The 25351-nt window shown below is 38.6% G+C and overlaps 1 protein-coding gene across 2 annotated transcripts in view; it reads right to left on the reverse strand.

Moving 5' to 3' along the window:
* LOC121877654 (neuropilin-2-like) overlaps window positions 1-13428 on the reverse strand; it is a 116088-nt gene extending 102660 nt beyond the window's left edge. For both annotated transcript variants that reach the window (XM_042383463.1, XM_042383462.1), the window contains exon 1: window positions 12741-13428. The gene's annotated coding sequence lies outside the window, so the exon portion shown is untranslated. The remainder of the gene's footprint in view (window positions 1-12740) is intronic.
* Window positions 13429-25351: the final 11923 nt, after the last annotated feature.

Genomic DNA, 25351 nt, shown 5'->3' on the forward strand with positions numbered 1-25351 from the left:
TCAATGGCCCATTATCGCTGAAAATTATGACGACATAAGTTGCACGAACAGTAGGGGTTGAGGTCGTACAGTGGAGTGGATGAAGCGCATCAAGGCGGTATTGAAGTAGAAGGTTGATAACGACCCTCAAGATTTCATCGTGATCTCCCGGAACCACAATACAAAAGGGGAACTACACTACTACATATTTCCATGTCAGATCTGTGACGGGTTCTCCCCCCAACGCTTAGGTCTTAACCTCTGGGTTTATCAGCTGAGAAGCCATATATCGCGAGCGAGTTTTTCACCCCTACATGTTTATCTCGGTTTGAATAAACAGGAAAAGCACCTTCAAGGTGTCCTCCTTCCTCTTCCCTTATCTACCCTTGTATTCTTTTTCTCCATCTTTTTCATCCCACCCCCTTCTGACCTACCCTGGAAGTCTGTTGCTGCCTTAGATGACATGACCGATATGTGGCTCAGGCGATAGTAAATCAACCTAGTCTCTTGTAAGCTAATAAATCCGGTTAGGTTAGTTCGTACCCATCACTTCCGGGAAGACGAAGGATGACAACTCTCCCGTACTAGTCACCAAATATTTGCTCATACTAGATAGAGGTACTAGACATGCGCGCCTCACCACCACACTTACACGTGTTTGTCATAGTTACAGTGTACACCCGGTAAGTGATGCTGTACCTGGCTTAACGCAGAACCTCATGAGTCAGGCACACGGCACCCAAGAGGAGGACCTGCTTATAGTGCCACCTGCATCCCTCTTGTGTTCATTCAACCTTCGCTTCTTACTTATCCTGCCTATCCTCTCCTGCACCTGGGCGCTACGAGATCTCCTGCATGCACGTAATCAAGATAAAAACAGTCTCAACCTTCAGCATGTAGAGATGGACGTGGCCGCCACAGCTCAGGAAGACGGGACTAATCTACCAGACATACTACCCTTGACTACCTGCCAGCCCGCCGCGTAACTAATTAGACGTGCGGACACGACTTTTCTCATTAGCCTTGTTGATGCGGACCATCCCAGGCTCCGTGTTATCATCGTGGTGGCGGGGCCGGAGAAGAGCACCTCGTCCCTCACACAGGTGACATATTGCGTTATCAGGCAGGTATGGAGTGCAAAGGGGATAGGTAGGGTAGGGTAGGGTAGGGGAGTCGCGCCCTGGTGAATAGTTTTGTTCAACGCTTTAACGTATGGGTATATAGTTTGTATTCTTTGTATTATGTGTGTTCTAACCTTTCTGTGAGTGTGTGTGTGTGTGTGTGTGTGTGTGAGCGCTCTAACATGTATAGCGATGCCAGCACAAGCGTGTGTCTGTTTGAGTGAATACAGTATGTGTTTGTACGTGAGAACACACCCTAGTATCTGTGTTTATTATTCACGTTGATCTGCATATTAATTCTAACGAAGAAATTACGTCCCAGAAGTAATTATCGTATTAACAGATCTCAGTTAGTTGTGACATTAATCATTATCACTAGTATATACTGTACCTGTATATCTTAGGGCTTAAACCAGGCACACGTTAGTCTGTCTGCTGCCACCACTGAGGAATGTTTTATAATACAATTTTAAATAGCTTGTTTGTACAGCCTTTTATTGTTGACATGATCACAGGCTAGAGCATCTCACTCACTCTTTTAGCTTTAATGTTTCCCCGACAAGTTGATCCACGTTAGAAAGGTACCACGAACATGACCACAGAATCATTTTTTTTGTTTACCAGTTGACTTTATCTTAACAAAACTCAACGATCATCTTAGACTAGTTTTAATTCAGTTACATTAGCTTTGGTTGATTCGCGTTACCTAAAAAATAAGCGTGTATCACTCCCTCTCTCCCCTTTTTTTCCTTCAACATTGACCATTATGCAGTGAGACCAGGAGTTCTCGCTTCGGATTTACAAAGTCTCTCACGATGCATTTTTTTCCTAGCTGGAGACTCAACGGGACAAAAAATAGCGTCCAGTGTGACCTAACTGACGCTGAGACGCTAACTTAATTGGATAGGTTCACTTTACGCTATTTAAAGGACAAAACATACAGAATCTTTATGTATTCCTGACCTTGAATATAATTACCTCTTTAAATGAAATAACTATCATTAAGGTAATTACTCCCTTAAAGGTAACAATTTCCTTAAGTGATATTTATTGTAAGCAAGTGGAGATGTATTCAGTGATGTTTGTCAATGAGTGTTGGTGTGTTGGTGATGTATGTAGATCCTGGTTTTTTTATGTTGCTCGTCCAGTGGTTGTTTGTGATTGATGTTTGTGGCCATGTCAAGGGTATGTTGTGATGTGTATGGGAGTGATGTGATGGTGGAGGGGGTGTGTTGTGATGTGTATGGGAGTGATGTGATGGTGGAGGGGGTGTGTTGTGATGTGTATGGGAGTGATGTGATGGTGGAAGGGGTGTGTTGTGATGTTTGTTAGATGATGGTAGTGGAGGGGCGGGGGCTGTTGATAGAAGGAATGTGTTGTGATCTGTAGGAGTTTGAAGGGTTAGTGGAGGTGTGTTTCTGATGTGTGTGGAGATGATGGTAATGTAGGATGTGTTTTGTGATGTGTGGAGAAAAGGGTAGTTGGGGTGGATGGTTGTTGTGATGCGTGGGGAGGTGATGGCTGTGCATGGGGTGGGTGTGTTGTGATGTGTGTTGTGTGTGCTAGACCAGACCTTGCCCTGCCTCAACTTACTACCTCCATCGGGCTAGTTTTTACAGCTCAGGTTCACCACCAAGGATCCTCTCTCGTTTGGAAAGTTTATGTGAAAACTTAAACCTAAATTGTACATATTTTTATTAATATACAAAATAATTAACTGGACTTAAAATTACATTAAGGTTAGTAGTGATTCAGCTAAAGCGAATTAAGTGGAAGAGAATTGTTTTTGTCACCAGTGGGGTTCAGGTACAATTCTGACTGGTTCACATAACTCCAGCATTACAATGACCTTGAGGAAACCACTCAGTTTCGTTGGAATTTTCACCTTTCCTTTGTGACTTTCGTTTTATTTCTTGCTGTTATCTCTTAATATGTCCACACAATCTTGTTTTCGGATAGGAACAGAATATATATACATATATGCGAAGTGGTTTTGACACCGCGTTAATACATTATGTTCTAGAACTTAATGTTAAAGGCAAGGAGCCAGATGTTACTGTAGCGTTGAGTTCAAGGCTCTGTACCTTCTACTTGTCTCCGGCCAACAATACATGAGTCGTGTACGCCCTGATAACACGCCTCAGGTCAGCTGTCAGCTCAAGATCTGCGGTTTACCTTCATGGTCAAGACAAATTTTTTTCCTCACCTGGACAAACTAGGACGACGTCTAATGTACAATTACTTACCGACAAGGACACCACCTTGGTTGAGGCTTGATCCAAGGACCTTGTACTCCAAGGCCACTCACCAAACTAGAAAATTAATACTTAGTTTTGTTTTAATCTGATTCGAGTAAAAGTTATATTGCATCGATTTTCTCTAATCTATTTATTATGGGTTTTTTCTCTAGTGTGGATTTTATTTACATTAAGAGTTCAGTTTAAAGAATAGATTGGCTAATTTCTCTAGACAATTTATATGAGACTAAATTAAATTCATTATTAAATATAATTTTCTTCTGTTACGTATATCATTATCTATAATTGTTTCTCAGTATTGTATGTTGTGGGTTTCGACATCTCGGAGCTGGTATGTGAGGTGCCATGTTGATTAATATTCTAAGAACCTGAGAATTACTTTAACTGGAGCATACCATGGCACATCAGGTGACCAGGGAGGTAACATATCAGGAGATTTGAGTTTATCAGATGACCGGGAGCTACTCTAGTATAACAGGGCGAGTATAATTTCACCTTCACTTTGATAAATAACAAAGTACATTCATTATATTAAATCCTAACTTAATAGGCCTTACAGTTATAGGCTTAAAAGACTCGTATTATAATCCACTGTGATGACACTCCTAAGACAAGAGTTTAAAAAAAAATCTTTAAGCTTCGTAAATTTAATCTAACCCGTAACTGTACACTCGTAAGACCATTCATCTAGCTGGTTGAGATAAACTAAAGCACAAATATAATATCCACAGTGGTATCAGAATTATAATGAGACGTTACCTTGACTAGATATATTCACTTAACACCAGTTTTGACCTACCGAATATGTGTGAATTCGTCCCCTGGATTATAATTTTCAGGAACTGTCTAACGTGAAGGTGATGGCCGCATGCATGACGAAATAAGTCTTAGTGACAGATCTACAATATGCTCCCCGGTGCTGGCCAGGCGTAGATGATGGTTCCCTTTCTCTTTTAAATTATTAGTGTTTTTTTTACTTGTGATTTTAAAGTTATATATAATAGGATTTTCATGAAACTATATTTTGAAAGCTGTTTGGCTAATTATTATCCTCAGTTAGGTGTGATATTCTATATTTTTTTTAAAGTATTCTAAAATCAATTTGTTCCGAGTGTGCATACCTGTTAAGGATGACTTGTACACCGACACGCATACAAGTTTACACGTATATATCACACAAATAAAATAAGACGCATGGTCACGACTTCTTGCACTCAATGTCTACAAACAAAAGTTGCTCAACTGACTGACTAAGTAACACGCTTTCTCACCGTCATCTTTATTCCCTCACCTCAATTTCCATCTTTACTATGGCTGCCATCATCCCCAGGCCAGACAACACCACCACCACTTGCTTCCCTATATAATGAAGGATAAAGATGCAAACGCACGACCACCTCAGTAAATAGTTCGACAACTTTAACAGTGAAGTACGATCTCCCAGCCAACAACACACACTACCAAAACAGGATCAACCTCAAGCCAAACCTGTTCCTGCAAGTTGTCGTATCCACACATGTGTTCCCCAGCTCCCTAATTTGTGCTTCCAGTGTCAAGTTCTTGTTAAAATTTATTGTATATTTGTCATACCGCACGTTCAGGGACACGAAGTAACAAGTTTGGACCATAGTCAGTAGGAAAAAGGTGAGACAAAAAACTATAGGAGCAGGAGACTTATACTGGATGACGATAATGATATGTAGAAAAGTAAGCTACCTGTGTTGGTCAGGATACATTACCTACACAATTTGGTGATCAGGGAAGGTACGGTGGCAGGTTTCTGACACTTTGGCTCTGTACGTGTTGGTGTAGTTAACATGCACAGAACATAATAGATACTGATTTGTGTACAAGAAGATACATAATACATTGCAATTCACGGTAATACAATTGAATGCAATGCAAATACAGTAGTTAATATAAAAACCTCACTGTCTTGTTTGAGGCTCGGAATTCTGGTCACACAAGATCAGGTTAAGAAGTTGGCCTCCAGCAGGTCACCTTCACCTACGATGGTAAACTACAGTACAGATGACGAGACAGTCGACGCATTATAACTAACATCTCCCTCAAATTTTTGGGTTGTTGAGTTAGAGGAGTCATGTGTGATTGTTTATACACGAGACATAACCATGAGACTAATTACGAACGTGATATAGTACATCGTATTCACCCTTCAATAGTATCTGACAAAGGTTTATTGCCTTTCTTATCTTACTCTCACGTAAGCGTTAAAGACGGCCAGATAAAGGTGCTATTGAAAGATTGGAAAACCGGAGAGAGAAAATAAGGAAGTGATCGTTAAAGTAAGTGAAATAAGAAAACATGTAGAAAAGGGTATAAAGAAACCTTGAGAGAGAGAGAGAGAGAGAGAGAGAGAGAGAGAGAGAGAGAGAGAGAGAGAGAGAGAGAGAGACCCCTGCATCGTGTGTCAGAAGCCATAAACATAATTTACGACACAGTGGCGAGAGTTGGTTTCTCTCTGTTAATTAATGGCTTTTGTTTTAGGGTCATTCCCCTGGTAGGTGAGTGTGACAGACGTTAAGATGTGAGTGTGACAGGTGTTAGGAAGCAGGAAGTGAGTGTGGCAAGTGTTGAAATGTGAGGAAGCAAGAGGTGAACTTGACAGGTGCTACAGATGTTAGGAAGCGGAAGGTGGGTGTGGCAGATGTTAGGAAAAAGGAAGGAGGTGAATTTGGCAGGTTTAACAGGTGTTACAAACCGGGAGGGAGGTTGTAAGATTTTGTTTGTTTTCCCCGAGAACTCCACCGCCTCAAACAACCTAACCTAACCAAGACGCCTGTGTAATGAGAAACCAGCAGAACCGTCGCCTTTGATTGGCTGTCGAGGCTTCAGAGCGGGAACGGGGGCACCTTTAGTATATAACCCTCTGCCCCCTGAGGTAACGAGACTCACTCATTCAGGACAGAACGTCTCAGTCCTGAATCGAGACCGAGGTAGACGTAGACAAACCAAGACAGACACGGTAAGAAGACAGTCCTCAGACAGTCACAGGGAACGCAGCAGAAGGGGCCACACCCTAACCACACCTTCAGGGTAACTCGCCATGTTAAGGAATACCTGCTCTTACTAGACGTGGGTTATAATTATTTGTATGTTTATATTTGTTTGATCACAATGAGCGTCGTATGCGCACCCTTTCACCCATATTTGATAGTTAAGTAAATAATATTTACATAAACAACTTTTTGTTTGAAGTTGCATTAGTCAGCCCAAAACCCCGCCTTTCCTGGCCTGAGTGCTCGATGTATTCATAATTTGCATATTTATATCAGATAATCCCTAGAGCTGCGATAATGTTTAGGGTTGGAAGGTCGAAGGTCAGAGCCTCGGCCTTCACAAATGCATGACCTATTATGAATCGGCATCCCATTCGGGTCCAGATTAATTGTTAAAAAAAAAAATCTGGTTGGGTAATTTCCTTGAATGTGTCTTTTAAATCAAAAGAAATATGGCAGAGAAAAGTGAAGAAAATTAATAAGACAAAATTGATAAATAAAAGAATCAAAAGAAAACGGTAGAATAATTAATAAGAAAGAGAAACGCCAAGTAAATAAAAAGATGCCCACGACAAGAGAGACTCGGTAAGCGTAAATTGAGTCAGCAGTGAGAACGCATCCTAAACCTCTGCCCAGAGTCGGTATAATTCATGGGTAAATGTATCCACGGCCGGCATTACTGTGTCCTGAACCTGTGTTTAATGTGTCAAAGATGATTCATTCACAACCCTAACACATAATACACGGGATACTGTCTCGATAAAATTTACGTGGAAATGGCTTACTGTTCCAGCATCTCCGCTACTTCTCTCGTTTGGGTGAATTTCCGATACCTGAATGAATTAACAATATATGCAGATATATACCAAACATACATCAAGATAAATACTTTAATAGTTATAGATATTAAGACTACAGTAAAAACTAACAGGCAGTTCTCTAAGCACAAAGTGTAATTATCTTCTCACATTATCATTTGAATAAAAGAATTCCTGTAATTATATTGTCAAGACACAGTCGGGTCTAGCAAGGTCTGTGTGGCGGTCATCAGGGTAAAATACTGTGTGATATATTTAGTAGGTAATGGAGAGTAAGCGATAAGTTGTATTCATGTTATCTCTGCCACATAAATCCCTTAATGTATTCTTAAAGATTATTTTTATTCTGAGAGTTCTGTTCAACTCCAGTCTTGAATGAAGCCAAATTTAACGGTACGTGAGCTAACCAACCTCTAACCTAACCTAACCTAGCCAACCTCTAACCTAACCTATACCTAACCCAACCTATCCCAAACCTAATCTACCGTCAATATAACCTAATTTAACCTAACTATCTTCTAACCTATCACAAACTTAACCTAATCTACCCATAGCATTTACCTAACTTAACCTATCCATCCTCTAACCCAACTTATCCTTAATCTAACTAAACTTATCCATTCCCTAATTTAAGTTAAACTAATCTGTTCCTCACCTAACTTAACCTAACTTACACCAAACTTAATCTAACAACCCCAATCGTAACCTAACTTAACCTAACCCAATCCAAAGCTTCAATACTCGATAAAAAAAAAAAGATCCAAATCCGTGTTCGTGAATTAAATTATCCCGTTTTTGTGGATCCGACGGAAATCCCAACCTAATTTTATCGCTGTTAAATGTCTAAGATATCTTGTCCCTGAGATCTAGTAAATACCAGGGATATAATTTTCTTGTGGTGTTACTATTATGACTGAGCAATACGACCAGGTAAAATTTTTTTGGCTCAGACGGGTTTTTTTTTTTTTTACATGATCCTAAATCAGGTTTTTATGTATGCTACTAATTGGGTTATCTAGATATGCTGATAATTAATTAAGGTTTTTAGGGGTGTTGATGTGTGAGGTTTTTAGATATGCTGATAATTAAGGTTTTATGATATGAGATTTTTTATATGTTAATACCTGAGGCCTATAGATGTACTGGTATGTCAAGCTCTAATATATAAGGTAAAGCGCCAAGTTGTGATATATATTACCACAGTTTTTATGACTCGCCAATACATTGTTATACTATGCTGTTACCTCACATTCTTAGATATGCTCAAATACCAGCCGCTGCGTCTGGGTACGAGTGAACAAGGCGCCTCACATACCCCCCAAACAATGCCTAGACACGTCACTCTTGAGGCCAGACGCGTGTGGCCTCATAGTTGGATATGTATATTATTCTTAGTACAAAATGTGTTGACTGTCGAACGAGATTTTTTAACTCAGTAACTAACTATCTAACTTCCTAATGTCTTGATTAACATTCTAACGACATAAACAATTATCTTGTTAATTATTAATATCTAACAAATATATAAAGAGATCTGTTAGTTATTTTCACACTGATTTTTCATTTCAGTCAGTCGTTAATTGTGAGATCATGACAGTTGCTGAATATGTCAAGATTGCTTTCAAAATAAGTGGTAAATAATGCAGCCGTGTTAATATTATAATGTTTTACTCTACTTCAACAACTAAGGTCCTTAAGCGTATATTCTAAATTAGTGTAAACATTAGATATTACCTGTTAAAGATAAAGGTACATAGAAAGAGGCGGTCGTAAGGGAACAGGTTCAAATTTTCTTGTTACAAAGTTGAATGGTTTGGTATTATTTCACTTATGGAATCTGTTGCTTCAGAATGAGTGTTTAGAAGTATGACATCGGAGAAAACTTCACTTTGGGGAAATATTGAGGTTAGGAGTGTCTTACGATTCTCAACATAAAAAGATATTCATTGGCGCTTAGTGTATGCCACAGTTGTTCCCTTATATATCACTGTAACAAGCTAAGCTAAGGAGTTCATGGTCTATGTATCACAGGGAAATTTTATAACCATATATCATAAACATTCTGAGTATATTTTAATGTTTCTGCAGGGTGATTTCCCCTAAACCTTAACACCTGGTGACGAATAATTAGACCTCGATTCATTTTGGGGACGCCGAGTTAAAGATGGAATCCATACAACGAAAACATCCAAATTTTCAGAAATCAACTCTCTGTCGATAAGATCATGCCCTCGATTTCCTAGGATGCCAAAGGGTTTCTGCTAATTTATTACCTGCCGCATGAAACAATGATCACCGCTGACCATTATAATGTCCTAATATGAAAAGTGAATAGCGTCATCCAAGAGAAACATGGGGTGCTGGCTAGAGATGTGAAGGTGCTGCTCGAAGACGACGATACTGTACATTGATCCACAAATCCCGTGTCGTCCAGATGTATACTCATAATTGTGGTTTCAATTAAATGCACCACCCTCCCGACAGCCCAGATCTCGCCTCATGTGTCCATAATCTTTTTCGAAACCTGTAGTCGTTCCTGCCTCCGAGGGCGGGATTTGAGCAGGATGAGGAGCTGAAGGACGCTACTGAGGTGTAGTCAGACAACTTCCTTAAGACTGACATGGTGAGTCTAAACTTCTAAAGGACAAGTAGAGTAAATCATTATGTATTACAGTCAGGGGAAATTATAGTGAAAACTGAATTCTGGTTTGTGGTTCTGCCTTACAGTATATATACCCAGATTGTAAAACATTTTAACCGCCTCTCGTTTCCCTGATTTGTAAAGCAGGAAATTATATTTGTCAATCACAATGTTGTTTTTTCACGTTAGACCTCCACAAACTCTTAATGATTCAGAGTACAGAATGATCCTACCTGGTGTTAATATTTCTGTTACGGGTACTTTAGCACCACAGTACAGTGTTTATAAGAACCATTAATGTTAACTCCGTCACAACCACACGCTGCTCTGGCGACACATCCTGGTGACTGCTGTGATGACAACCTCTCCCGCCAGTCACAAACACGTATTATACAAAAACATCTTAAGTGGAGCAAATTCTACCATTGTAGTTCGCCGAATTAACACTTACATCTCTTAGTCAGCATTAAATTACTTCAGTTTCTTTATCATCTGTGATTTATGTCGTTATTATATATTGTTGTGAAGGTTGAACCCCACATTATGTTCACGTTGTTCCGTTACAAAAAATATATATAATCATGTAAACGTCCTGTATTTTCCCTCACACTGTACCTGTAGTATAGACCGTACACGCGGAGACAATAAAACTGTTAAATAGACTTGGTAATTACTCTTAACATTGTCTTGCTTGTATAGTTTTTTTAATGTCTCCAACAATAGGAGGACGAGATACTGTTGCTGTAGAATGTCTCCCCAAAAACAAAGACATGTTTCTGTCTGATTATTTAGAACTTTTTAGAGGTCAGAGAAGAATATAAATAATTAGCTAACTTCGGGTCTCTTTTTGTTATTTTCAGTCGGTTATAATAAAGGTTACTTGTGAAGTTATTACACAGATTGCCAGCATTGAGTCCAGGGTGTGAACTGAGGATTTTCCAAGAGCCAAAACTCAAAAAATAAAACTCCAAATTTGGGTGTTTGTCCTACAAGTTTCATTATATTTTGATATAGATGAAAACTTGTACAAAAGGTTTCTTACAATAGCCCCCCACATAGCGAGAGATAATTATCACATTTCTGGTCCAATTTGTGATTCTTATTAGTAGTTAAATAGTTCAGTATGTTAGTTCTACTCTGAAGTCTAAAGTAATTATGTAGTAAAGGCCAAAAGTAACAGAGTGAATAAACGAAGAGTTGATATATTCTTGGGTCTGGCTACTCCAATATGACGGAAGGGATCTTGTATGAGTGAAAATAAAAATAATATAATAATCTGTGGTGTAGCGGTATAGTACGGCGACTTTTCAGCACTTGATCGGATGTAAGAAGAGTGATATAGCGTTTCACCTTACAGAATATAGCAGGTTAGGTTTCCGGGTACTCCTGTCTCCTCCTGTACATAATCCACTTAAAATCTGCGACAACACCTCTTTCATACCTAGCTTATGTATGTGGGATAGATGGAGACCTTCTGAATTGAATTTTATCTTAATTTCTTTATTTTTTGTCTTCCTTTTATTTTATTTCACGTTTATTACTTGATATTTTTAATTATATTTTTGTTTATTTTTCGTTTTTATAATTTGTATTTGCTATTTACTTGTATTTATTAATCATTTATTTTTGTTCTTGATTTAATTTATACATATGGAATGTTTTCTTATATGTTAGTCTTTTTCATTTATATCTACATTTGTTTACCTTCTATTTTTGTTTTCACTATTATTTATTAATTTATTCATCGCCTACAAAAGCATACCTCCAGTGACGAGTGATTTACCGATGAGTCTCCTATGTTTAGTTGTTGTTGATTAGTATATTTACCAACTTGCAACACACGTTTAAAAACCTTAGTTGTTAAAGTAAAGTAATACGTTATAACATCAACATAAAGAATGCACAATTTAATGCATTATAGCATCAGCATCTCCTAGATTGTGCGCTTAAAAACCTTAGTTGTTAAAGTGAATGAATACATTATAATATCACTTTACGAAGAGTGACGTTAGTGGAAATAGTATTGGAACCGACACCAGACACTTTGATGTATGTACTGTGGTGCTTATGTTAAAGGATATCGTTTGTTTAGACAGTCAAGTAAGACATATAAGGCTTATGAGTATTAAATCATCACCAATGCTTGAATTATAGATCGTGAGGAACTATTTTTACTGAAAGGAAATTTTTCCTCGAGCCAGAAGTCTTATAAACACGGTCTGACATGTCGGGTTTCATTAGTACAGGCACGCTATATTACCGCCAAGTGCTATTTAGAAAACGAACCAACCAAATCGTACCTGACCTAACTAAATTAACTTTATTATATTTTACGATCGTTGGGTTAGGTTTGTTTTTATAATAAATTCTCGTCAAGATAAAGTATTTGATAACTAGTGCACAGCAAACTATCCAATGCCTTCCTTAATTTTATATTTTTCTCTCTTTGAAAAAAATCTATCTCTAAGCTCATTAACATTGGTGTCGAGACTAACTTTATTTTTTAACCCTAACAAACAGTAATCTCGTGTAAATAAAAGGGTGTATTAACTGTCGTATAGGTAAACTTAGTAACACAAGGAATGATATCAACCTGTTATAATTTTGAGATTCATTAATAAGTTAAATTGGGAAGTTGTGAATAATTATGGAAAGAAAAGTTATTTTTTTAATATAATGAAGGAAATTAAACTTGTCCACTACAGTTTTAACACAGATATATTACTAAAGGTGTTTGAATACACAAAATATTGTTTATAAATAAATAGGAAACATTTATGTCATTTTCTTACTGTAATATATGAACCAATTACTGTGTTTATATATCATTAACGAAAATGCAAGTAAACCATACCAGAAATGCTTCAGTAAACACTAAGTTAACACGACTCTGCCACACTCACCTCGACGTAAACAAACACTCGTGGATGGTCACATGGGGAACAGCTGATCTGGAGCAATGCGAGTGGTGTGGTGTGCGGCAGTGTGGGGGCAGCGGGTGGTCAGCAAGGTCACGCCTCCGCTTGCTGCATCTCAACAATTAGCGAGTGAAAGTCCAACCTAGCTAAGTCTACTAACACTCACTTATGCACGCTTGAAATCAGAGACAATTCCGAATAAGTGTTTAATTGAATTATAATAGTGTGTTTGAGTCTAAAGATAAGGTAAATGTGAGTGAACGCGCGTGTTTACTCTAAATATCACTTATTTTCACACCTGGGTCTTGATTAGTGAATGAAATATATTAACGTAATTATCTGACGGATGTTTTATTGATCAGGGTAACTGGGTGGCCTCGTTCTGCCACATGTACACTGAGAGGTCACACACGGGCTCCACTTTATGCTGCCGACTTACACCACTTTCTGAGTAACCCAGCTCCCAAACTCCTTAACACTTACACCAAGTACTTATTATCATTGTATGTTATTCCATCTAAACACCTCAACTACCAGAAAATTTATATAAGTCCTCCATTATCTCCTTAGGATTTTCAAGAGAGGCCCACACGACAAGGGAAGCAAAGGGAGGGGGGAGGGAGAGAGAGAGAGAGGGGATTGAGCAGGCGGCCCGACGTGCTCCACCCGCGGAGTCTGGCAGGTGACTGACGACCTCCTCCTCACCACACCTCCACCTGTACCTGCCCACATCTCTCCCCGACACCTCAAACTTGTCTCGTCGCCAAGGAAAAAAAAAATCTGACCCCACGTTTGTAACTCATTTACGAGTTATTTATAACATGATCTCGAGTTGTTGTTTTTGTGGATAACTATTTTAATATTTGCGTTTATAAAGAAATGATTTGTGTTAAGTATAAGAAACAAGAGAGAGAAAAATACTGGCACTTGTTTGTGTTAAGTTCTTTATATATCTTGAGTTCCTCGAGGTGTGGGATTACCAGTTGACGCTAAGGTATCCTAAGGTGTCCCCTGGTTCTGATATCCTAAGGTGTCCTCTGGTTCTGATGTCCTAAGATGTCCTCTGGTTCTGATGTCCCTCCGAGATGTCCACTGGTTCTGATGTCCTAAGGTGTCCTCTGGTTCTGATGTCCTAAGATGCCCTCTGGTTCTGATGTCCTAAGATGTCCTCTGGTTTTGATGTTCTAAGGTGTCCTCTCGTTCTGATGTCCCTCCTAGATGTCCAGTGGTCCTGATGTCCTAACATGTCCTCTAGTTCTGACGTCCCTCCTAGATGTCCATCGGTTCTGATGTCCTAAGATGTCCTCTGGTTCTGATGTCCTAAGATGTCCTCTGGTTCTGATGTCCCTCCGAGATGTCCACTGGTTCTGATGTCCTAAGGTGTCCTCTGGTTCTGATGTCCCTCCGAGATGTCCTCTGTTTCTGATGTCCTAAGATGTCCTCTGGTCCTGATGTCCTATGATCCTTTTGTGTTTTCCTCGTGTTTATGAAGAAAATATCTCATTATATTTTGACAATAGGACTTTATCTCTAAAATCGAGAACTTATCATAATGAACTGGAAATAAATATTATTATTATTATTATTATTATTATTATTATTATTATTATTATTATTATTATTATTATTATTATTATTATTATTTTTATTATTATTATTATTATTATTATTATTATTATTATTATTATTATTATTATTATTATTATTATTATTATTATTATTATTATTATTATTATTATTATTATTTGTATTACACCACCATTGAATCCCAGGTGTGATTCCTAAATCTAAAGACGAATAAGAGTGTACCCGGTAGCTCCGTAACCTAATCATTGACACTTTATAGTCATGTACTGACCCTGTATTACACTCAGTACAAGTTACACGTCATAGATAACATCACTTCCTCGTCAGAAAGAGTCGAAAATCCTTGGGGGAGAGATTACCCTTGGCTGTACACCGCCTCTGCCTTGGACATCAACAATTCACTCGCTTCACCTAGTAATCCTGTTTTTCCGGTTTTCTCCCGCTTTGAACTTGATTTACGATGTTCAGTGTTTTTAATGGGGTGTCACGAGGTGTTTTCTTGTGTCATAAATGTATTTTGTGTGTGTGTGTGTTTTAGTGCCTTTGGGTTACTGTTGGCTCAGATACGGTGTGTTATTTTGGATGTAAAATTGTATAGTTATATTTCGGTGTAATCAAGTGTATTTCCCGGCTGCTGTAGTTAATTGTCGAGTCTCTGGAACCAAAATCTCTTATTGTAGACACACAGTGAGAACAAGGTAGTTCCGTCTACAGTTGCAGTTCTCACTTAATCACTGTGAACTCAGTAGGGGACCCCAGTCACTAAGTCTCTAAGTTATACACAAACACACCGACAACACTGGGTGTAAGGAGATCTGCATGACAGACAGCTATCTAGTATGCTGGGTAAACAACACGTCATAGAATGTTGCCATAGAATGTTCTAGAAGCTTGGGGCGCCCGATGTAAGGAACTCCTAACTTCCGTAGGTGATAGCAATGTAGATATACAGTACAAGTACATGTTTACGATTGAAATCAATTTATATAAATTTGTCTTACAGGTAATCAAACACCTGTCGAAGAAATGCCCAAAGTATTCGCTTTAGTAAATCCTCCAGTTAGTGACACATGCCAACTACTGACATAAACACACGACAAATTTATTCAACGAATCAAAAAATCTCTGGCCATCTTCCAATCCGGATTTCTCTTTTTTATGATCTGTTTTTAAGTCATACTCGCCGTTTTTGTGACCTTATTGATATTCCTTTGTTTTTACAACCTTCGCTTGGGTGTAGGGGATGGTATATATGATAGTTACTTCATATTGTTTCGGATGTTTGTCCATTTCTCCGACCATCCGTCTGTTTCTCCGTTCGCCCCGTATTTTGCTTATATATAATAAGCTTCGAGCCAAAGTGGTAGGGAAAGTAGATTACTTGAGGGTAAAGTGTAAATGAAGATCGAAAGAAAATATAGAAGAAAAAGGATAGAAGATTAAGTAAAATGGGTAGGAAATGAGAGTAAGGGGGTGGAAGAGAAAATATAAGAGATGAGAAAAAAGTGACGGTAGTTGGAAAAGAAGACATAAAATGGGAGAGAAGATAGAATAGTAGAGTCCAGGAGATAAGTGAGATACAAGACAGAAAATGAGAAATAAGAGTAAACAAAGTGAAAGAGAATGGATAGCAGATGCGAGAGAAGACAGGAGATGGAAGAGAAAGGAAGAAGAGATGAAAGATACGACATGAAATGAAAGAATAGGCAGGAGATACAAAAAGTGAAGAGAACGGAATTGAAACAGTTTATAAACACAGTTACAGATATATATTAAACACTGTTGATAATATTGTCATCCTTTACCTAGAAGGGAATATACTTTGGTGTCTAGATAATGTAGTATATAGTTTATAATGAATTATTAGCGTATTTTCATTTACAATTTCTGCCTTTAGGTACAGGACAATTTATTTTCAAGTAACTGGATAAATTGAGGAGAAATACAGAACTTCAGTATTATATTACAAGTTTATTTTGTTATATATATTTTTCATTTGGAACTGAGACGAAATTCTGGGTAGTGGCTCAGTCGGTCAGGTGGTAACTCTTGTTTGTCCGATACTGAAGATAGTTATTGTCAAGAAGGTTGTTAGTAGAAGTAAACACAAATAAGACACAACAATAAAAGTCAGTATTATCAGATTTCAACACATTCGAGTTTTGGAAATATATATATATTTTTTTTTAAGTAATCCGACTTTCGCAGAACTAGCCAGAGGTTTTGTCATTGTGGTGCTTGAAGCTGTCCTGAGTGTACTGTATGGTAGTGATAACAGGTGTGAGTAATTGAGGATTGTAGACACGTTATAAATCTCTCGCGGTGAGCAACTGATTAATGATGCACTATTGTTTATTGGTTATATGTTGAATATCCCGTTGTGTTTGTTTCAGTTCAGTAGTAATCTTTAGGTACTTGGTAGTGTATTCTCGTTTAAGAATTATACTTCAAGTGCACAGAGAAGCTAAGTCTGAGAATCGAGTTTTTCTTCTGTGGAAAACACGTAATGAGTTTTTTCAGGGTTAAACGGTCAATTTGTCATACAAGATCCAGAGCCTCACATTAGCTAACTCACGATTCATGGCGCCTTTTAAAGATCAAGAATCTGTATGGCTAACATAAAGTTCACTGTCGTCATTAAGTCATTTATTATGGGCGATCGACTTAACTCTATCACTTGTATACAACAGAAACAGTACCGGTCCAAGGGTGAAGTCTTGTGGCACACCGTACAGGAAGGACCAGAGGTAATATTGTTGGCCACACACCTTCCTGTTTGTGAGGTAAGACGCCACCCACCTGTATCTTAAGCCTATAATGCCATAGAGGGATAACTCTTGGTAAGGTTGTGTGCCATACACTTTATAAGGGCCTAGGAATACTGCAGCTGTCTCTAGGTTATGAGAAGGGTTGAAAATATTACTAATGAAGACAGTAAAGTAGGTTCAGTGGATCATCATGCCCTGAGACCATCACGGGTCCCTGTAATAATAATATTGTTAATGCAAGAGAATTCTAGTGTGTTATGTGCCAGTTCTCATTACTCGGAGACAGGAGGACTAATATGGGTCGTTAATCTTTGAAAAGACTCTTCACATTGGATCTGAATATACAGGTTTTACTTACACAATTTTTAATATGTCTGGGGAAAATACCACCAGCCAAAGATGATGTAAGCTTGTGTAGAAAAAAGTTGTCGGTAATGAAGTCACTATCTTAACGACGCGCATCTAATGTTATCATTACCAGCGACAGAAGCTTTGAATTCCCTGATTACTTCTGTTAGTTCACCTCCAGTAACAGGAGATAAGATTAACACATTATTTTATCTCTTGTGAAGATGGGTATTAAGGTCCACACGGAGCTCGGGGATATCTTCTGCAAGGTGTAATGAAATCTTTGTTGAGGCGACAAGCAGTGTTTGAGAGTTCAATTCAGTTGTATTTGTATCATTTACCTTGAAGGCGGCGTTGAAGATTTGAATTTACTTTAATTAATGTTTAAAAAAATAAACTAAATTACACTCGAAGTTTTTCTTTTGTTGTGAGCATCTGATTCTCAAGTGGTTTAGTAACAGTTTCATCCATTAGTCCTCACAGCTTGGTCACTCGATTGTGAATTCTCCAAAATCCTTCACTTGAAGCAGTTGTATATTCTTTTTATTTGTTTCCTTTGAAGTTTTTTCATACTAATATCATTGTCTTGATACCAGTTTTTATATTGTATTCTGATATTGCTTAATGTCTCGTTATTTCAAGTATGAGAGAGAAGGTAGTGAAGACAGTGGGGCTAATGTCATCACGGTAGTAATTGTTTCCGCATTACCAAGTTTCACGTCAGGTTTAAAGGTGACCGCCACAGAGTAAAGATAAAAGTATTTCGTATATAATTTGAAAGTACAGTATGTTTGTGGTATAATTTCACCGGGTATGATCGATTATAGTTAGATATGAAACAGTTATTCTTGTAAGATTGTTGAGTGTTAGAATAGTGTTTGGAATAGCGGACATCAACAGCGACTCACCCTGGTTTTAGAATGTCAAGACTGAAGTCGCCCTACGAGGTCACATGTTTTCCTCGCTAATCTATTATTATACATTAGTTCACTGAATTTACCAAGTGAGTTTCTCTACGTTAGTATGGTGCTTCCTGTAGACGACTCCCACTTCAGTAGTGTTGAGGCTCTACGTATTTCCTTAACGATCAATCTATAAACATTACCTGAACATTAAACTATGAAAGGATAAAAAAAATTCAGTATTTGGTATCATTAGTAATACCCTGCGTTATGTTCCACGTCACAACTGAGTTTGAGTCTCACAGAAGCCAAGTCCATCAAATAAACAATCATTAAATACTGGTTTGTGGTTGACTTAAGATGAGGAGGAACACTGCCAACAATAAAACCCAAGACTGAGAACAGGTTTAGAGGCACTTGGCCAAGGTTGGTTATCAAGAAGTCCTGGAAAAAGGTAATTACAGGTTCAGGTGTCGTAACTTCACAATGTTTCGCTGCAAAAGTTATCTGGACCAACATCCAAGAGGTTTGTGTATCGTCTTCGGAAGCTGGCGAGATTGACACACACACACATGATAGATAGATAGATAGATAATCTTCTCGGAGTCTCCTCGCCCATGCTTGCTTGTAACATAATCTCTTGTGCTGCAGTGAAGACAGTGTCAAGGTTCTGCGATAGACTTAGAGCTCACAGTTTAACTCTCTGAATGCTTTAAGAATTTCTGACAATGTTTTAAAAGTATTCGACTACTCTAAAATGATATAACAGGGGTCTAAGATGCCTTAACAGTGCTGCTAAATGTTTGAAATAATCTAATACTTTAGCAATACTAAAAATGCTCAACAATGTTGAAAATACTCTAGATAAATTCTGATATGCTCTAATAATTATCCAAATGATTCAAACAACAATATATATATATATATATATATATATATATATATATATATATATATATATATATATATATATATATATATATATATATATATATATATATATATCCATTCATGTTAATTATTAGAATGGTTGTTGGTTATTAGTTCAGTAAGATCTCTTATATTCTTTTCATCTATGCATTTTATCTTAATTACAGATTATATTGATAATTACGTTCAATAAAGGTGTACATGGATTTTCTATGTGATCTTGTTTATTTTAATTATTAATGATATATGCTCGTAAAATTACATTCACGAGGTTCGTTATAATTTTTATTCGACAGAATATGTCTCTTGATATTAGTGTTAAGTGATGGTGTTTATAATTTGATTAACAGTGAAAGAAAACATGCAGTAAACAGTAGCTGACACAGGGAGTGTTTGACATCAAGGATCACTCCAGGTGTACACTTAAGAGACTCAAAAATCCTTTAGAGAAACTGATCCACAAAAGTGTTAGTTAATCCTCGAGTTGCTGGCGCCCACGTGTGTAATAATATGTCAATTAAGTGTCCACAAAAGAAACGAGACGCGTAAAAACTTGCTGCTTGTGACGCCCGACAACAGCCGTGAAGTTGACGATCGCCTCAGCTGAACCAGTGACGTAGGATGTGCTTCTGTAAACAAGTTAGTGTTCATAGCTGATATTCAACTCAAATTGTGGATTAAATTTGAATCGATACAATTTCATGACAAGTTTCTGTTTGACAACGATCAGCATCTTATTTAGTCCTTAATTGTCTCTCTTAAGAATTCTTGATATGTAACCAACACATTCTCAACGAAAAACTTGTCCAGCATCCAGTGATTCAGGAAGTTTATACGTAGATTTTGTTTTTTGTTTTTTAAGAGGAATCGACCCACATCGGGGCCTAGGGGGCGAAAAAAATAAGAATAAAAAGATATTAAAAATTGAAAAGGTTATATTAATCTACGCCACCAAGATGCCGGAAAACCAGCTTTTTGAAGTGAGACAGATTGTATGAGTCAGGAAACAGAAAAGGGCAGCGCTTTCCACAGTTTGGCTGTGTGAGGAAAGAAGGATGTACTATAACAGGTTATTCTAGTGTGACCGACATCCACAGAGAAATGGTGGGCACCGCGGTAAAGACGTGTGTTACGAGCCAACGGCCTTGCGGGCGGTACACAGGATGCCAAATCCACCGAACATTGTCCGTTAAAGTACCTGTAAAGAGAGAGAGTGAAGCAACACTGCGGCGAAGAGAAAGGGAAGAAAGATTGTCAACTAAAGGAGGAGAGTTAATAAGACGAAATGCCTGCGATTCCACCCTATCTAACAGTCGGACAGAAGAAGAGCCCCCCCACATATGAGAACAGTACTCCGAGTTAGGACGAATGAATTCCTTATATACTTGAAGCAACTGCTCAGAATTGAAGTAGCTATAGCATCTGTACAGTATTCCGAGCTTTCGGGAGGCAGCTTTAGCAATGTTGAGGATGTGTGGCTTCCATGACATATTAAAGGAAATGGTGAGGCTCAACATATCTATTTTAGAATTTGGCAGAATGATAGCGTCCTGAAATGTGATTGGTGGGAGATTATCTAATGTTTGTACTGCTCACTTATATTCCAACTAGCAAATATAAATACTAAAAGTTTAATATAAATTGAGCTCAATAGATTTTTTATTTCGTATATTTACTCAGACTTGAGTCGTGATTCAGTGTGTATAATGTGAGTCACAGGTCTAACTACACATTAAGGGCAGTGGGTTACATCCTATTGAACCTTTAGCATACAAGGAGGTAATGGAACCGGCTTTTCACTTAATAAATTTATTCCATAAACTGTAAATTTAGGTACCCATTAAATGGTGAATGCACTAGGAGTGCTCCGAGCCCGAACAAGCGACCCTTAAAACAAGAGACGAGAGCTTTTTCCACTCGACCACCGGACTCCTACAATATATCATTATTATACACCAACGTGATTGGTGGTGACTTAAACCTCGATGTGACCATTAAATTTATAGAAGGGCTGACGAGCCCCGGTCTGAGCCACGCATGGCTCAGGTGATGAGGACATCTCGGCGATCTCTTTCTCTGACAATGATGTAGTCAATGAGATGTCAATGTTTGGATCGTGGATGTTGCCACGAACCCTTGAACTTGTCGGCCTGCCTAAACAAGGTATTTGTGATAGTGAGGTTGTGTGCAGCACACTTGCTGAGGAGGAGTAGGCCGTTGGGATTACACTTGCCTAATCCATTCCTCCCATATGGTTCCCTGCCAAATATCAGCATCTCTGCCAACTCTGTCATTGAAGTCACCTCAGGGGATAGAGGTTATCACTTTGTCAATATCGGCGTTAAAGGTCTCCTAGATCCATCCTCTGCATCCAGTGTTGGGACGTATTCACTGATGAAAAAGGTATGACGTGACTGATTCAGGGGGACTCGGAGCGTCATGAGGCGCTCGTTGATCCCAACAGGCATTTCAGTTAGCCTGTGTAGGATGGATTGGCGAATGGCACCACACGAGAAGGTGTCAATACTTTCGAGTTAACCCGACTGCATACCGAGGCAGACAAGCGCCAACGCCGGAAAGACGCTGCCGCCGCCCCTCCTGCACTAGTGTAGCCCTCCACACGTGCAACATCTGTGAACGACACTGCCAATCCCATATCGGCCTCTCTAGTCACCTCAGAGCTCACCAACGAAGGTGACATCCCTAATAACTCAATTCCGAGTGACAGCAAAGTAGTAGTAGGAGTATTAGTAGTGTGTGTGTGTGTGTGTGTGTGCGCGCGCGCGCGTGCATACTCATGTCATTACGAGTAGAATGTACAGAAAGGGACAGAATTATAATAATGTTCACATGAACTTTCAATAAGCTATTGTGCTGGGTCAAAGTTCATCATTTCGTGATCTCGACATTAATAAGCGATGGGGGAAAATATTTTAATACGTGGTGTCCTTATCTCTTGCCTCACGTCCCTGTATAACCTTCATCCATCAGGTTTATCAGAAGGTTATTCGAGATAGTTTAACAGTAACGATCAAAACTGAAAAACAGAACATTAATTCTTTATTATGTGACGTAATATTAATACATGTTTGGCTCAACGCGAGACATACAACAGAGGATGAGCACCGTATCCACATGACCACCGCACCCTTTATGTTTGTGAGAACGGTTTATTATTTGTTACTGTTGTGTTTTCTTCAAACTGTGAAATTACAACAGTTTGGAGCCGAGGTAACGACATAACTCTGTTCCATACAGTGTTACTTCCAGGTAATAAAGATGATTCAGCTACTTTAATACTAAGTTTAAATTGTTATAATTCATTAATCGTTATTGTTATTGAGACTAAAACTAATTTCACGTGAATCATGAGGACCACTGAGCGCCTTGTCTCCAGCACAGTCCCACCCACCCTCGCGTAATCTAATCCATAGCACTGAGCACGATCAGGATTAAGACCCAGTAAAGATTGTGACCCATTAAGACTGTGACCCATTAAAGACTTTGACCCATTAAGGACTGTGACCCATTCAGACTGACCCATTAGGACTGTGACTCATTAGGACTGTGACACATTAAGGCTGACTCATTAGGACTGGCAAGCATTAGATTTGGTGCCCATGAGGACTTAATCCCAATCTTAATATAACCGGGACCGATCACGACTGCGGGCGGCTCATGGGACCGAGCAGTCACCTCGTTACGACACACCACTGTTACTGAAATTACTGTCATGCAAATTAATACACGTTCTGATTATACACGGCATTTGCTTTACGTAAGAGACTGCAGTTACGGAAAAGCTGACAAGTCATTTCGGTAATTCATCATCCGATATTTATCATAACGACATAATCCGTCATACACTAAGTCTTCTAATAGACGAGGCTAAAAATAACCATCCCAGAAATATATTAAAATTTAAAAGATATTAATTTTCAACTTAACTAATATTCTCTCTCACTTAAGGGATTATTTAAAATTTGAGCGCTGTGTGAATGGTTCAATCATCTTTAACCTTGTCAATGACCAGTTAGTAAGTATCCCAATTTGGTATTGGAAGGATATATCTCATTACACGTACTCCAATTTGAATTTCAAGTGAAAATATAATTCCTTATTTCAAGGAATCATGTACAGTGTCTTTAATTAATAAAGCAAATTGTGTGAAAATCCTGATTTCCAGATACCTTCAACAGTATTTCTATCTCTGGTAGACTTGAAGTTCGAGCTTACTTCCCGACGCTCCTCAGAAATGTCGAGATACAAGATGGATGTGTTCTACAACTGCTCTCTGTCTCTGTATGTCAGTTACTCTCGACGCCTTAGGCCAAATGACATAAACTTGTGTCAGTTGTAAATTTCTTTAGTTAATCGCCCTAAAAATAAATTACGTTTTCTCTTATACAACATAAAATAAATTATTTAGTGGGTAACAACGTTATTATTAATGTTTACTTCTACACTTGAGCTGTTTAATCATCAATTGAAATAAACTGATGTAATAAACTAAAATATCCAATTATTACAACGCGTATGCCGTGCCTCTGGTCAAGTAAAATCCAGGTGAAAAATAATAGTTGTGCTGCTTCTAGTGTTAAGCACACAGGTAACTCACCTGTGGCAGGAAGCAACCTACACAGCACATCAACAGCCGACCAAATCAGGAGTTCATTATGTTGGTGACGTAATACAACAGCTGAAATGGTGACGTACACACCCCCTCAAAGGAAATAAGACTCGTTCGGACTGTTGTTTTCAGGTAAGCTTGAATATGAAACCGCGTGTAAATTCATTTTTTACATACTGATATAAAACATGACCAAATAGTTGGCTTTCAACTATTTGGTGAGGAATATGAAGACAAATTTACAAGATTTCCTAAAGCGGCCCTCACACGGTCAATATTTCGGACAAACTTGTCAGTCTGTACCAAGGAGGCCTAGGAGTGCTGACGAAAATGTCTGCTCATAATGCTTGTGTAGCTGTGATCTTGGCTTTTGCATTAGACAATCCACCTAAAAAACGGAAGCGATGGGTGAAGGACTGGATGACAAAGCGGCAGAAGTATACCCAGCTTGTTGGTTCATAAACTTCATCCACCCCACAGACTGATAGCTCGGAATCCTGGACTTTCTTGAGCTCCTTCCTATAATTTATCCTCAGTGAATTGATCTTCTTTTTGACACCCTCAAGGATTGCATCTTTCTTCATTTCCTTGAAAGTAATGAACAACTCATCATAAGCTGCACTTTACGTCCCTTTTATAACAAGTACATTAAGAGTTACAAGTAAAGTAAGAATTATTAGTTGTAGGATTGTAAAGTGGGGAAGTTTGGTATCGTGGCTGGTTAGTTATTTAACTGTAAATATATATTCTTCGGGGGAATTTTTTAAAAGCCAATTCTAAGTACAGCTATTTATTAGTTAACTCAATGGCATGGACATTGGACACATTAATAGATCATTATATTTACGTTACTAGACAATGACTCTCGGACACAAACATGAAATGGATGCATTTCCCACCATAAGTAACTCACCCTATATGGATCACTCTGACAATGACTCACGTGTGACCTGAGGGAGGCCCAGGGGCTGGGGAGGGTCTGCAGATGTTGCTGAAGAGAGTGCTGGACTATGTCTCCTGTGGGAGACTCTGCTAGCTGGGGCTCTGTCCTGGGGAGGGAAGTTCCCTCCCGACCTTGAGTAGTGACGAGCGTGGCTTCGTCCTCCTCTGTGTTCTGTCTCTGCCTGTCTGTTCTCTGGGAAGGAGCTGTCGGCCCCTTCCCTGTTATAATAATAATCCTAATGCCTCGTGGAAGGAGCTGTTGGTTCTTTTTATTGACTGTGACAAGCCGGAAGATGTCGTCACTTATCTGGGTGTGTTTGGCCAGGTGACAGGTGTACTGGCTGGAGGGTAGCTTCTTAAGTAACACGGTCATGTCCCCGGGTTAGCTAATGACACGGCAGTGAGAATTCTGGGTTCATTGTGACCGCGACCTCTCTTGGGTCAGATCTTAATCTCACTTTAATTACGAAGGGTAGGTCAACTTAAGAG

Source organism: Homarus americanus, unplaced genomic scaffold (assembly GCF_018991925.1).
Source record: "Homarus americanus isolate GMGI-L3 unplaced genomic scaffold, GMGI_Hamer_2.0 scaffold23651, whole genome shotgun sequence".
Classification (NCBI taxonomy): Eukaryota; Metazoa; Arthropoda; class Malacostraca; order Decapoda; family Nephropidae; genus Homarus; species Homarus americanus.